The sequence below is a fragment of the Thalia democratica genome, chromosome 7, assembly GCF_965202585.1.
Source record: "Thalia democratica chromosome 7, ktThaDemo2.hap1.1, whole genome shotgun sequence".
Taxonomy (NCBI): domain Eukaryota; kingdom Metazoa; phylum Chordata; class Thaliacea; order Salpida; family Salpidae; genus Thalia; species Thalia democratica.
Genome location: NC_139171.1, coordinates 43,504,356 through 43,519,191, shown reverse-complemented (window position 1 = coordinate 43,519,191; position 14,836 = coordinate 43,504,356). Strand labels below are relative to the sequence as shown.

The window sequence follows — 14,836 nt, the reverse complement described above, 5'->3', positions numbered from 1 at the left end:
TGTCATTAAGCAAAAACAACAGGAAAATCCAGTAGTCTATCTTTATTTTTTTCATTTTATCAAGGGCAATGGAGTTTTTATGAATTAAGACCTATAAGATAAATCCACAAAACTCAAGGGAAATCAAGGAATGTGGGAGCCCATTATAATAACAATTAAACCCTAAAACAATATATTTTAGGATTTAAAACGTTTAAATTAATTGTTTAAGGGTTTCCACTATTTTTTTAATCAACGGAAAATCAGAAAAAGTTTTGATAGACCTAGTGAGTACTTTAAAAGTAAAATCTACCGTATCCATTAATTAGGTTATGGCCGATCAAGAATTTTTTTTGTTTTTGATTTGGCAGGATGTGAATCCCTTTTTTTTATTAGGATCCAGTTAAATCTGGATCAAAAATACCTTAAGGTTTATGTAGTTTAAATAGGTTAAAATTAAATCAGTTATTATGATACCACTAGTTTAGTAAAAAATGATAATCATATATCTTGTTAAAAAAACAGTTTTTGACTTCCACCAAGATAAAAATTTAGCTTCTTTAATTTATCAAAAAAAGCTTTCTTCACCACAACACTTTAATTTTTGTCACAATTTCTTGATCAACTGAATCTTGTTGCTTGCTTTTGTGAGTGACTGTACTTGTTTGTTACAAGGGTGTAGTAGACTGTAGTAGAACAATAAAAATCATTGAGAACATCAATTGTAGATAGTAAAGTTTTAGAATTATTAGGCGCAATTTAAAGAAAGTGACTTTGACCAGTCTCACGATAACAATGCTTTTTACATTAAATTTCAACAGTATTTCAACCTCCTTTTGCAATTAGGATTGAGAAAAAGTTTATACCGTGGATCAATAAGTGATGTGACCAACAAAAATCTGTTATCAAGAATGTTTAAGGATGAACTGTTATTTGTAGTATACAACCTTCTTTCAAAGCTTTTTTCCATATTTACTGCCAAGGTTGTTAAGGTTGTAGAACCACTTTGACCTGGTGAACTGTACGTTTTAAGAAAAATAAATAAATCAGTGCTTCTGCATGTGGAAACAGTAATGCATTGTTTCTACTAAACTGCTGCTTTACTATGTAAATAAGTCTAAACAGTTGGACAATGTGGCTAACAACTAGCCATTCTTTAGTTGTAACAATATTTTTGAAATCAAATCTATTGTAAACCACGTAGTACTGTACACTTTCTTTTATTTTCTCTTTTTCAAAGCTAAAGTTTTCCGGCGAAATTCAATTTTATAATTACATACTTAAATGTTAAAATCCTTTCTTTTTGTTTAGTATTTTATAAAATTAGTATTTAAATTTCATAGTTCTTAATTTCAATAATATTTTTGATACTATACGTTTTTTACAATACAAAATATAAAAGCTTTAAGCACACAAATCTTGGAAATATAATATCATTTCATATATAAGGGTTGCCACTTGTTTTTCAAAAAAATGTCCAGGTTTTCTAAATTTTTTCCAGGTTTTCTAAATTTCTTCCAGGTTTTTTAAAGTACACTTTTTTTTGTTAATTTTTAGTAGTAAGTTATTATTTAGTTAAAAAAACTGCTGTTCAAAAGATATATATTATTTAAGAGTTATTGTAAGTATTGCAATTTATTTTATTATGTTGGAACCTGTACTAATTTCTTCTAAGATGGTTTTTCCAAAAGCGTTAAGTTTGTTTAATACAAATAACTTAAAGTCTACTTCTGACTTCTTCTCAAAAAACTCATACATACTATTTCTCCAATCATGATATATACTTACACCAGCTTTATTTTCTCCTACTATTTAATTTCTGATCACATTAACAATTTGATCCAGTTGAATGATTTTGTATTAATCATTTTTAACCAAATAAAACAGCAAATGAAACTGCTATTTCAATAAAATATACATAGATTATAAGTAATCTAAATGTTACTTTTCAAGCTTTATAAAAAAAATTTCTTACTAATTTAAGAAAAAAAAAATTTGTCAAAGTATATTAAATTCATCTTGTGGTAAATTAGAAAAATGACATCATACAAAATGTGCATTCTTTAGTTTACTTTATTTTTTGTTAAAAAATTTAAAGAGATTGATGTTAAAACATTATTATTTTCATAACACCAAAATTAGCTAAAACCACAGATTTATAAGTCATACTAAAAGTAAGTATTTTAATCATATCTAATTTATAAAAATTAACAAAAACTCAAACTTTAAAAATTACAGGTTTTTCCAGGTTTTTTTCAAAATTTCTCAATTTAAGGTTTTTTTTTCCTAAATTGTCAAATTCCAGGTTTTTTTCCAGGTTTCCAGGTAAAGTGGCAACCCTGATATATGCATTTTTCTTTAAAGTAAATGCTTATAAATAAATAAATCTGAAACTGTCAAAAAAACTATCATAACTGATTTCTTAGAAATTTGAAAGGCACTAAAGAGCTATAAAAATTTCTTTAAAAAAAAATTTTAAGCAAAAACACATTAATATAAGTATAAAACTGAAAGAAGCTGATTCGGGAAAGCTAAGTCTTTTCAAATATGGATCCAGGTCTTTTTTTAATTTAGATCCGGCCAGATCTGGCTCTGGATCAAAAATTTGGTCAGATCACTTTTTAAAAGGCTTAATCTTATAATTATTAAACATAATTTATCAAGTTTAAAAAGACATTTTGTTCTAGTTTAACCTTTCAAGTTTTGTTTTATAACTAATAAACTCTTTATTAAACTTGGTACTATATTAAACTCAGGGTTGCAATTTATTTTTTCAAAAAATTTTCTATGTTTTTAAAAGTACACATTTTTGGGTCTATTTTTAGTTTTAAGTTAACTTTAAGGTAAGAAACAGTGATAAATAGTGTAAAAACATTGAAAAGATACTGCAAAACTACTTTAAATATGCTTTTTAATAAAAATATTGTTGATTATGACAAAAAAATTATCTATATAATAGATTTTTTGACTCAGTCAAAATTTTACTGCTGAACATGTGAAAGTTGTTTAAATTCCAGGTTTTTTCAGGCTTTTTTCAAAAATTTTCAAATTCCAGTTTATTTTTTTCCTAAATTTTCAAATTCCAAGTTTTAAAAGTTTCAAGGTTAAGTGGCAACCCTGTAAACTCTAAAAAAAGCAAATCTTGTTCACATATTCTTGTAATGTAAAGGCTATTCACATTAAATAGGCTAATTAGTTATACACTAAACTTTCAAAATAATAAATAAAATTTCATAACAAATAAGTTATAAAACTAGCTCAAAATACTCATTCAGTTTTAGTTTTGTCCTTCTGTTATAGCTAGAATGCATTTTAAAATAGGATTTTAGTTTTTATGGTGAGTTTTATTTGATCATTTTGGATTGTTTGTCAATTTTATTTTGTTGGTCTTATTAGTTATTAAATTAATTAAGTTAACAAATTATCATAAAGGTAATTATCATTACTTAAATAAAGTTTATACAAAGTTAACAAATTTTTTACAATACTGGTTATCTAAGACTGTTAGTAAATTGAAGTTATTGTAAAGTGTAAAATTAAGATAATATTACAGTGTTGCCAAATTTTTTGAGAAATTTCTTCCAGGTTTTTTGAATTTTTTACAGGTTTTTAAAAGTTCACATTTTTGGGTCTAATTTTAGTTTAAAACTAAGCTTAATGTTAAAAACTGTGTTTAAAAAAAAACACTTTAATAATAACAATTTTTTTATCTATATAGTATATTTTTCATGTCAAAATTTAATCTTAATATTTGACATGTAAAACTTGTTTGAAATACCAGGTTTCTAGGTTTTTCAGTAAATATTGTTCAAAATTCCAGGATTTTTTTTAATTTCTCAAATCCGAGGTTTTCCAGGTTTTTTTTAGCTGAACTGTCAAGTTCCAGGTTTTTCTAGGTTTTTTGGCAACCCTGATATTAGCAACTTAAAGTTGTTTATAAGATTCAAATGAAATAGGAGAAATATTAACAAGCTATACGTAAATCAATTTTGTAGCTATCAACTAAATAATAAATAGTATTTTTAAAGATGTCTACAAAATTTAAATAAAAAAATAAAAACATTAACAAGTTGTATTTACATCATTTTCAAAGGTATTAATTAAATATTGGTTAGTGTTTGTTAAGTTATTCTAAGACTTTTTTAAGACAGTTTTTCAAAGATGCTAAATACAATTGTATTTTGGTTTATGTATACTTTAATTTTATTTCAAAAATCAATAAATCACAACTGTAAACCTATTATCCCTCACTTTATGTTTATAAAAGTTTATGAAACTTACCTTTGCTAATTGTAAGTAAGAAAACCTGGTAGTTAAGTACAAAAGGTCCGCACACATTTTTTTTGTTTTGATATTCAAAATTTATTATTTTGATATTCAATATTTATTACCAGGGCAAAAAATAGACTTTATTACTTCCTGTAAAGGTTAGTTTCTTAACAAAATGTCTTAGAAAAAAAAAGATGTCATTTCAATTTCTAATAACATTTTAATTGTGAACGTTAAGATTAGTATAATTTTCTTTAAAACGGTTTGTTTCAATGACAAAATAAGCAAGTAAAAACAAAAACAAATGTTTAGGCAACCCTCTACTAAAAATAAATTTTGAAAGTTCAAAAACTTTGTAATCCAAAACAACTAATTCTCAAGTTTTCCAAGTAACAATTAGCAAAATTTTCAAAAAAATACTTAATTTTCTCAAACTGTTATCACACAAAAAATTTTTGATAAAAGTTGAAACTACATCAATAGTACCACAGAGTTGCCACGAAACCTGGATTCTTAGAATCTATCAATTTAGTCTAAAAAACCTGAAATTTGAGAAAAAACTGAGAAACCTGTAATTTAATTTTTTTTACTTAATAATTGGTAAAATTTAGGTAATTACCTAGGATAATGTCGCACCAATGTCAAGCTCAAATTATATTGTATTTGATATGTTTTCAACTATAGTTCTTGGCTAAAAATCAATGTTTTAAGCCTACTAAATTTAATCTAGAAAGATACTTTGTTTTAAACAAAATACATAATTACATAGTAAGAATTAAACTTGTTTTATATAAACTAGAATATTTAATTAATTTTATTTTTCAATATCGTAATCAATATAAGTTGTTGTATTCATGTAATTGCTTCATATTGTAAAATATAAGCAATTAAACATTAAAGTTTGATTAGATTTTTATGATAAAACTGTTTTATTTTATATATGTATTTATAGAATATAACTTGAGTTTGATATTGGTGCAACATCATCCTAGGTAATTACCAAAAAAAATATTAGACGCCTACCTATTTAAAGCAGTTTTATGAGTATGATATATTTTTCATAATTTTTAAGTAAAAAAGTATTCTAGTGCTGCTGCTTTGAATTAGTTTTAATATAATTAAATATTTATTAGAGGTGCTGCCATTTTAAACCAGTTTCAAATGAACTGTATATGGTTATTTAGGTATAGTTATAAAAATATATAAACTGTGAAAAATTGAAACAACACTTATAGTAGCAATTAAATAGACATCACTAATAATCATGGTATAGAGTATAGACATCGATTATAGACTATAGAAAATAGATAGAAGAAAAATAGTATAAAACTAAAAAAGTCCTGTGAAAAGTTTAAAACTTTGTTAAACAATTGCTGCACTTAAATTTGATGTAACCTTTTTTTTTAAACAGTGGAAGATTAACACAAAATAAAAACTTGAGCATTTTGTAAGCTTTTAAAAAGTTTAACAAGTTTTGAAATTTTTAGTTTCTGATTTTAGAGAGGGGGTAAACATCAGTTTTTTTGAATATTTAAGTTCCTAGTTTGTAATGATAAGTTTGTTAACAATTATATATATAGAAAAAAAGTTTTATTTAAATCTCAAAGATTTTTTATGCTTTTTTAAAGCTTTAAAAAAATATTGTTTAAAACTTTGTATTTTTTTATTAATTTATAGTGACTTTTAAAACTTTTACTAAAGTTAAAAAAATTATTAAATTTTAATATTTATAAGAAAAACAAACTGAAACAAGCATAATGAAAAATACAATTTTTCAATTTAAATACAAATACTGAATGTTTTTATTTATAGCCAGAAATTTAAAGTAGAAAATTAACTAAATTAGTTTTTTTTATAAGGTAGAAAAACATCAGAACTAACTCTCCCCTCTGCAACAATAACGTTTTCTGAAGGTCAAGCGGGTGAGTTTGAGCTCATCATGTTTTCCATCTGCACTATCTTTAAATTTACCAAGAAAAAATTTTCCTTTTAACAAAAAATAAAACTAAATTTTTATCTATAAACAAAAAAAGGCAGAACTTTTATTATTAACTAATCAAAATAAAAACTAATCCTAATCCTTTATTGAAAAAAAAAACCTGGTGACATGTCATTTGGCAAACACTCACAAGCTTAAAATCTCAAAACCAAAAACCAAAAAGTGTGGGAAAATCATAAAGCTCAAGTCCCCAAGTAAGTATTCGCCAACGCTTCAACGGAAAACACATCAACAATCCAATCATGTGATCACTGCCACCAGTGTGAACTCACAACCAGCTGCTGCAAACTCAAATAAACCAATATCTAATTCAAAGTATTAATTTCTATAAAACAGTTTAAAATAAAGAAATACTGTAAGTAAAAAAAAAAAGATACTGTTTGTATTTGAGAAAAAAAAATATATATCAATAATAAAATCATTAAAATAATAAGTATTTTATAAATTTGTTAGTGTTAACTTGACATAAAACTCGAAAAATAATAAAAAGTAATAAATTAGTATTAACTTTATACTTTTATCTCTAATTTCTCATAAAAATAAAATTTAAAAATTAAATGAATGAAATGAACTGTCTTAAATCTAACACAGTAACAAAATAATAAAAAATTAAATAAATTAATTAAAAATAAAGTTTATTTCAATAATTTTTAACAATCACCAGGACATTCATAAAATAAAAGACCCACACATCACAATCTGATGCCCATATAACATGAATAAAATTTCAACACAAACAAAACATACGTGCAAAATACTCCAGATCTACTCCTTGTAATTATCTAAGAAAAAGTTTTTATAACTAAACTTAAAACAATTTTTTTTTTAAGTTTTTAAATGTTTCAGGGGCACTAGACCAAAACTTGGGACCCAAATACCTAAAGCAGTTGAGGCCAAGTCTCGTTCTAGGTTATTCAATTATAAAATTCATTTGATTTGAAAATCTTGTGTTGTATGAGTGAACAGAGCTAGCAAGTGTAACTCATTTTTATACAGAGCTAGCAAGTGTTTTAATATTTATATTTAACTAATTACATTTTTTGGATATAACTGCTTATTATACACACATATTTATTTAACATTTATCCTTCGAAATAATATGTATGTAAGATTCTTATGTTAAATAGACTGTGTAAAGTGTTTACACATGGTTACTAACAAAGTTTGTTTTAACATGGTATTTTACTTATTTAAACTTATATAAAATATATTGACAAGCACGTGTTTAAAGTTAGTTTAACTCCATATTCGACTAATTAAGTTTGGTTGCAGTAGTAAGGTTCTAGTTTTTTTCATTCAAAATGTTCATTGAACGACAAAAAAACTAGCGCTCAAAAAGTTTGGTCCAAAGACCTTGTGTACGAAAGAACTTTTCAGTTAACGAGTCATACACCACGGATACAGTTTGATGTCTTTTCCAAGACTAATAATTCGTTATGTTAACAAAATAAAATAATGTATGCAGCAGTACATTATCAATATTTAAACCCTTATTTCTATTACCTTTATTCAAAATTTTCAGTCTAAACTTTTCGTTACCCCTTTAAACTACCTTACGATGATATAGAAAAAGTTTATATTAATTTTAACTTCAAATTAAAAGAAAAATTAAAAATTACCATGATCAAAATGCCTTGATTTGATTGACTTTCAAGCCTACAGAAAGTAAAAACTAATTTTGATTAGGTTTAAATTGTAAAGCAAACAAACTTTTTCATCTATATAAAATGTGATATACAAAATTTGAATTACAGTTACCTCTCGCAAATTTACGCACACTTTGTCCATCGCAAAAATGCGTAACTAAACGAAAGAATGTGTTTAAACAAAAGGTATCAAATATACCTTACCTACTTTATTGCCTATTTACTTAAAATACATTTGGTTAAATACAGTTTGGAATCTTTTACACTATTTTTTACACAAGTAGTTTTCAAAAAAGTTGTACGAATACTTAAATAATGTTTTAATAAAAATTGTTTGTGTGTAAACACAGTATTTTTTCTACTTTGTTCTTTGCCTTTGTTAAACTTTTTTTTTTCATGTTATTAGAGAAGATTAATCTTAGATTGGTAAAGAACAAATAGCTAAAAATAAGAGACTTATGGAATTAAAATCAATGTCGTGATGAATTGAACATTGTACCTTATTTAATTAAAAGGTATAGTTGGGGGCTTTGGGCAAAGACACCAAGTTGGGGACCGAAATTTTAAGTACACATTTAAATTATTTAGTCTCAGTTCAAAAAAGTTTTATACATGAGTCGGTCTGAGTTTTTATAAAGCTTATTGTTAAAATGTTAGATTGCTGTTTTTGTGTTAAATAACTCACTCTATATCTAAAAAACCAGGGGTCGGCAAACTGCGGCCCGCGAGCACGTTAATTTTTGAATTGAATGCGGCCCGCGGAAGTAAATTATGTGGCCTGCAAGCATGTAAATGTGGCTCGCTGAGCAAAAATATATTTTTAGCAAAATTTTTTTTAGTAGTTTGATTTAACTTGATTAATTTAGTTTTAAGTTCCTGTATAACACTATAAAAAAATAAAAAGACTTTACTGCTTTGGCTAGAAAATGTTTAAAAGACAAATAAGCATCCGACTAGTATTTTTTCACAGTTTTATAATAACTTTCTTATTACAACATTAAGTTATTATCTGAAACAGAGAGTAAGGAGTACTTGGATTTAGTGAGGTATATAATACTTATTCAAAAAATAAACTAAATGCAAATGTTTTCCATTATGTACAAGTTTAGTTCACAGTAATTAAATAAAATGTCATTTTTTATTTCAAATTAAGTATTTAGTTTAACATGTAAGTTATACCTACGCTTCTCTTGTAGATGTTTTATATATATTTATATGTTATATTTAAGTGTAAGCAAACACATTAAGTATTAGATGATAACAAAAACTTAGGTTTATTATATTTTGGTTTCGCAACATTTTGATTTTTTTAAAGTTTTCTGTGAACTTTAAATTGATTCCTATTCACACAAATGTATTCAGATGATCATTTTTTGAACAACTTTTTTATTTAATACTTTTTTAGATTAAATTAAGTTTAAAATAATTATTCATTATTATTGTTTCTTATTGTACGGACACACTTAAAATAATATATTTTACATAAGTTAAAAGAGTTTTTGTTAGGTATATATTTTAATTTTTCAAACAATATTTTTTGGGAAGTTTTTGTGTTTTTTTTTTTGCTATTTCTTCGCGTTCTTTAATAAATTATAATACTCCTTAAATTACAAAAAAAAAACAATTTCAATCAAGCTATCGCTCATATTAAACTTTAGTTGTAAATGTGCGCTACACTTTAACAAAAACTTTTTTTGTGGAAGTTTTATAGGACTTGAATTTATTTTATAATAATTGAAGGTCAGAAAGTCGTGTAGAAATTTTGTCTGATAAGTTTTTAATTGTATCTAAAAAGTCAAAATCTGTTTTTAGTTTGATGTTTTCGAAGATTGTGGAATTTTGTATATATATTTTTTCTTTTATCTGAAATCCCCATAGTTTTAACTTTGTTTCAAAAGTCATGATATTGTACCATATCTCATTGAATAAATTTTTGTTTTCTAGTAAAACCAAGTTAGGTTTTTAAGTTGCGATGTAAAACATACCAGAAATGATATACATAGTGTTAAATTTTTATATTTATAAGCAGTAACATTTATATCTTTACTTTAAAGAAAAGATTCAAATTTATTTATTAACTCATAGACTGGTTATAACATCAAACAAACACTTAACCAAAGAACAAGCTAAAAGTTAACTAGGTCAACGTATTGACTTTCCGTTTTTCTACTAGTTTTCGAAACTGTCGGTGGTAAAGTTTGTATAACAAAATTGTGTTCACTACTTAAGTTGTTAGTTTCAAAATTTTTAAGCTTGTTGTCTTCGCCCATAATGCTTCCTGGTTTATAACTAAATAAAGTTAATTGATAAGCAACAAAAGTCCAAGATCTGGTTTTAAACAAGTTCATATTATCATCATGATCTAGCAATAATTGTAGTTGCACAATTGTTTACAAAAACTTAAAATCAACACCCTTTATACTTGCGCATTGCACGTTTGCTATTAAAATGTCTTTATCTACTATTGTGCTTTCCATTGGAATTAAACCTAGAAATTCTTCTAAAATTTTAAAGTTAGTGAAATCACCTCTAAAAAATATTCTCAGATTAGCAGTATCTATAGTATCAGTGCTCTCATCTTAAAGATTGATTAAGGTCTTAATTTGATTTTTGCGGCCTTATAATCTTCAGACTTCTAAACATGAATTCTTGTTGTCATCGAAAAAATAAAGAAAATTCTTTTACTACCGCCAACACATTTTCTTTTAAACGTTTTTCAATTCTAAACGGTATCTCCTTTTTAGTAATTGTATTGCTACTTTATAACTTGACTTAACAATTTTTTTCTGAGTATTCTTTAGTTACAGGAAGATAATTATTTGCTTTGTTGAAACTGACTTAGGCAATTTTTTTATTAAGTTTCTCGCAATAACTCCTAACTAACGATTTTTATTTTTATTGTTCGTTTTATATTTTACGTCTACTCTTTTTAAACGCAATGCTTTATTGCAGATAAAGAATTGCTACTATGCTCAATAAAAAAATAGTTTTTCTACTTCATTAATGGCTTAATGAACTTTTATACTTAAGTTAAAAATATTTAAGAAACTTATTTGTCGATTCAAGCTGACTTATAATATATACTTTTAAATATACTTAATTAACAGTTCATAAACTTAGTTATCTCTTTATTTTGTGAATTTTATTCTAAACAAGATTGCCAAAAAAAAATGCTAGTTTAAAAATTAAAAAAAACTCAGACTAGGCTAAACCTGTTTAAGACATTTTTTAAAACTCAGGTGTGTATAAAACTTTTATTTCAAACACTTTCAATAAATCTTCGAGTTCTCATAATAGTTTTTATGACTGTAGTGTAGTTTATTAATTGTAATTTTTTTCTAGCCAACTTACATACTATGTACTTTTTTATAATGATGATATTTTACTTAGGTATTTACGTTTTATTAACAGCAAGTTTTTAGCTTTTTCAACTTTTAATAAACTTAGACTGGTTTAATATAACTCAGTCATTTTTGCTTTTTAAGTACCAACCATGTAAAAGACTAATTTATTATTGATAATTTTTTTATTAAAGTATTTGAGTAATGAATATGTAAAACATTTTTTCGGAGTTTTATAAATTTGGCATAAACTTTATTAAGTTAACTAATTACTGAATTTTAAAGAGTCAAAACTATTTAAAACGCAAAAATTATTTGCAAAAGTTAATATTTTCAAAATATAAAAAATGTATAAAAGTGACCTAAAATTTTTTTCAAGCTCGGTTTTCATAGAGAACTAGATTGTAAGTAACATAATAAAAAAATTAAGTTTAACTTATTAAGTGTTTGAGACAGTACATAGTTTGTTAAGACTTAAGCATATTAGTCAATGAAAATTTTATTTCAATGAATATGTATAATTTAAATAGGCGTTTTATGTGTATTTAAAAGTCACTTAAATAATAAACTGAATAAAAGTAAAACTTTCTTTAGTGTAAATAAAATTAAAACCAAAAGATTATTTAAAGGTCACAAAAACTGCGGCCCGCGAAGATTTTGGAAACTTTAAATTTGGCCCGCGAGCACCAACTGCCTGCCGACCCCAGTATTAAACTAATATTTTTATGCTTAGTATTTTAACTACTTTACTATCACGTAGCACCGAAATAAACAAACTGAAAAAGTAATTTTAGGCCAACTTTTTTTCAATCGTCCTTATCAATTTGTTTCAAATATTTCTTTTTATAACTTAATATAAAACTTTCCTATGCAACGTTTAATAACTTTAAATATCTGATAAGACTTCAAATTTCAAATCAATAGCCTGGAATAAGTAAAAACTAGATATATTTACTTGTATTTAAAAAAAAGTAAGGCTTACTTCAAAAAATTACATTTAACTTTTCAGTAAGCTTTAATTTTTCAAACAGAGCCACATTTTGAGACAGGAAAGTTAACCTAAATAACCTAACCTACATATTTATTTTACTAAATATAAAATAAGCTTACTTTAAAAAAGCTTTTTAATCTATTTAAAGAAAACTTATGCTACAATTAGTCTATTTATAATGTACTATACATTAATACGGTGTTCTAGTTAGTGGTTGCAAACAAAACAACTTACTGTGCTCAATAATTTAAAAAGAAGTAAAAATTTGTTTTTTATCAATGCAATATTTTTTCAAAACAATATTCTTATGATTGTTTTAATGTTTTCTAAAATTCAATTATAAAATGCTGTAAAAAAATATTTGATCAAAGTTACATATAAATTAGTTGTTCAACAGGATGCTTAATGTGATTAGAACTAACTTTTAGTTAATTATTGAGCAAAGCTTAAGTTTACAATGAATACTACATAAATGTGCATTAAAAAAATGTAATTCCATAAGTATTAAATAAATAACTAATAAAATCAAAGAAGAACTCAAGATAGAACTTTTATTATAGTTTTAACTAGTTTACAATTACAGATGTACAGAAAAAAACCTGATGTTTCTACTGTGATGAAATACTTATAAAAACACATTATGTTTAAGCGGTTAAATTAATAAAAGACTTTTTATCAGGGACAAAAATAGAATATGTCTAAATACAGAACTTTCACTATAAAAATAAACTAAAACATTACTTTTTGTGTGCCAGATCATTATGTGAGCCATAGGATAACCTTTCGCAGACTGCATCCCATATAAAAATAAAAGCCTGTTCGCAAGCCGCAGATATACTCTTTGAGGGCCGCAGTTGTGTTGCCGACCACTGTTTTAGTATAGAACAAATTGAGTGCTAATTTTTTGTTAAATAAACTATAATAATAACTATAATTAACATTTTAAGATACCATGTTTCTGCAACAACACAAACAAATCTAAAACAAGAACTCATAAAAACTCTTTATTTTTTTATATAATAAGGTAAGGGTTGGCAACGTACGTAACACAAGCCGGATCCAGCAAGTGAAGTAAAATTGATCGGCCCGCCAATTTTTATAAAGTCAAAATGGAATCCGACCCTAGTCTGAGCATTTAAATGTTGCCAACTAGACCAAATTTTAAAGCTTACACTTTATATTCTTGGATTTTAAATGAACAGCGAAAAAAAAGGACTTAGTTAAAATTCAGGGGGCATTTGAAGTTTGCACTAAATACAATAAAGAAAAGTACTTAGGATAAGTATTTGGTCGAGATAAATTAGATAATTAAGTAATTTTTGTGAATTAAATGAAATTGAAATGGATCGGAGCGCAAAGAATAAATTTTTCACATATGTTCCGCCACTAAAAACGTTGTTCACCCCTACTTTAATGAATTAAATTTTAGCGATTCAAACTAGCATAACCAGTCGGAAAAAACCAAAACATATATTATTATACGAAAATATTTTATTCACTGACGACGTTTTGTTGAATACTAGTTGAGACGAATTGCGTTTCTTTACAAAAGTTTATGTACAATAGTGTTAATTAGTTATTATCGTTAAGTTATGGAATACCAAAAATAAGCGTTTAAAAAGATAAGTCAATTTTTCGATTGTCGAGTCGTACATGATATATACAGTTCAAGGTTGGGGCTTGTCTAGACTTTTTTCAGTTGTGTTGCACAATTTGTGTAAATACTTTGAACAATACACTCTAGAATATCAAATAAGTGTCTAATGTTTTTCAGGTACATAAAAATGTTTAAATTTTAAACAATTTGAAAATACAAGCAAGTTAAAATGCAAAATCTTTATAAGTAATTCAGTTCTTTAACTTTTAGTAAAACAGTTTAAATATAAACCTAAATACTGTATTTATTGACAGTGTGATAATTTTTCCTTACGTTGTTAAGCTAACATGTTTAACGAAATATGTTACACATATGAAATTAAAATGAAGTACTAATCAAAACTAGTTACTAACTTGTCTTAAAATCAGAAAAAAAAGTTTAATAATGACTAAATTAATTATTTAGTCAAACAGTTCAGGTTAAGTTTACTTAGCTAAAAACCAAAACTAAACCAAAAGCAAATTATAATTTTAAAAACAAACTAATAGCAGACGTGAACAATTATTTACAATTCGATAAAAAAAACATATTGTAAACCTACAGTTTTTCCAAATTTTTTAAAATAAAAACAGTATATGATTTAGTCGAAAGTTTCCAAACTAAAAAAATAACCCTTCAAGTCGTAAAATTATTCAAAAGTTTATTTTAAATAACTTTTGATTGGCTTAATTTGAATGAAAAGTTTCCTTTATCAAACTGTGCAACTTTCTTATAAGAATTGTTTATGTAGTTTATAGAAACTTTTTCTACCACAAAACTTATAAAACTTGTCATTTAACAAAAAAGTTCTTAAGAAAATGAACTTAACTTTACTTTAGGGGGTGGACAACGTAAATAATCGACGGGCCGCATCCGGAAAATATAGTCCTTGGCGGGCCGAAGCATTTCGAGTTAGTGATCTACTGGATCTAGCTGGACCCATGTTTAGATCCGAATCTTAATTTGAAAGTACTA

The 14,836-nt window shown here is 25.4% G+C and overlaps 1 protein-coding gene across 2 annotated transcripts in view; it reads right to left on the bottom strand.

The window, feature by feature from the left end:
* The window catches only part of LOC145840398 (tRNA endonuclease ANKZF1-like), a 38,867-nt gene extending 32,633 nt beyond the window's left edge, over positions 1–6,234 (bottom strand). For both annotated transcript variants that reach the window (XM_082947649.1, XM_082947650.1), the window contains exon 1: positions 6,130–6,234. The gene's annotated coding sequence lies outside the window, so the exon portion shown is untranslated. The remainder of the gene's footprint in view (positions 1–6,129) is intronic.
* Between the last annotated feature and the right edge of the window lie 8,602 nt (positions 6,235–14,836).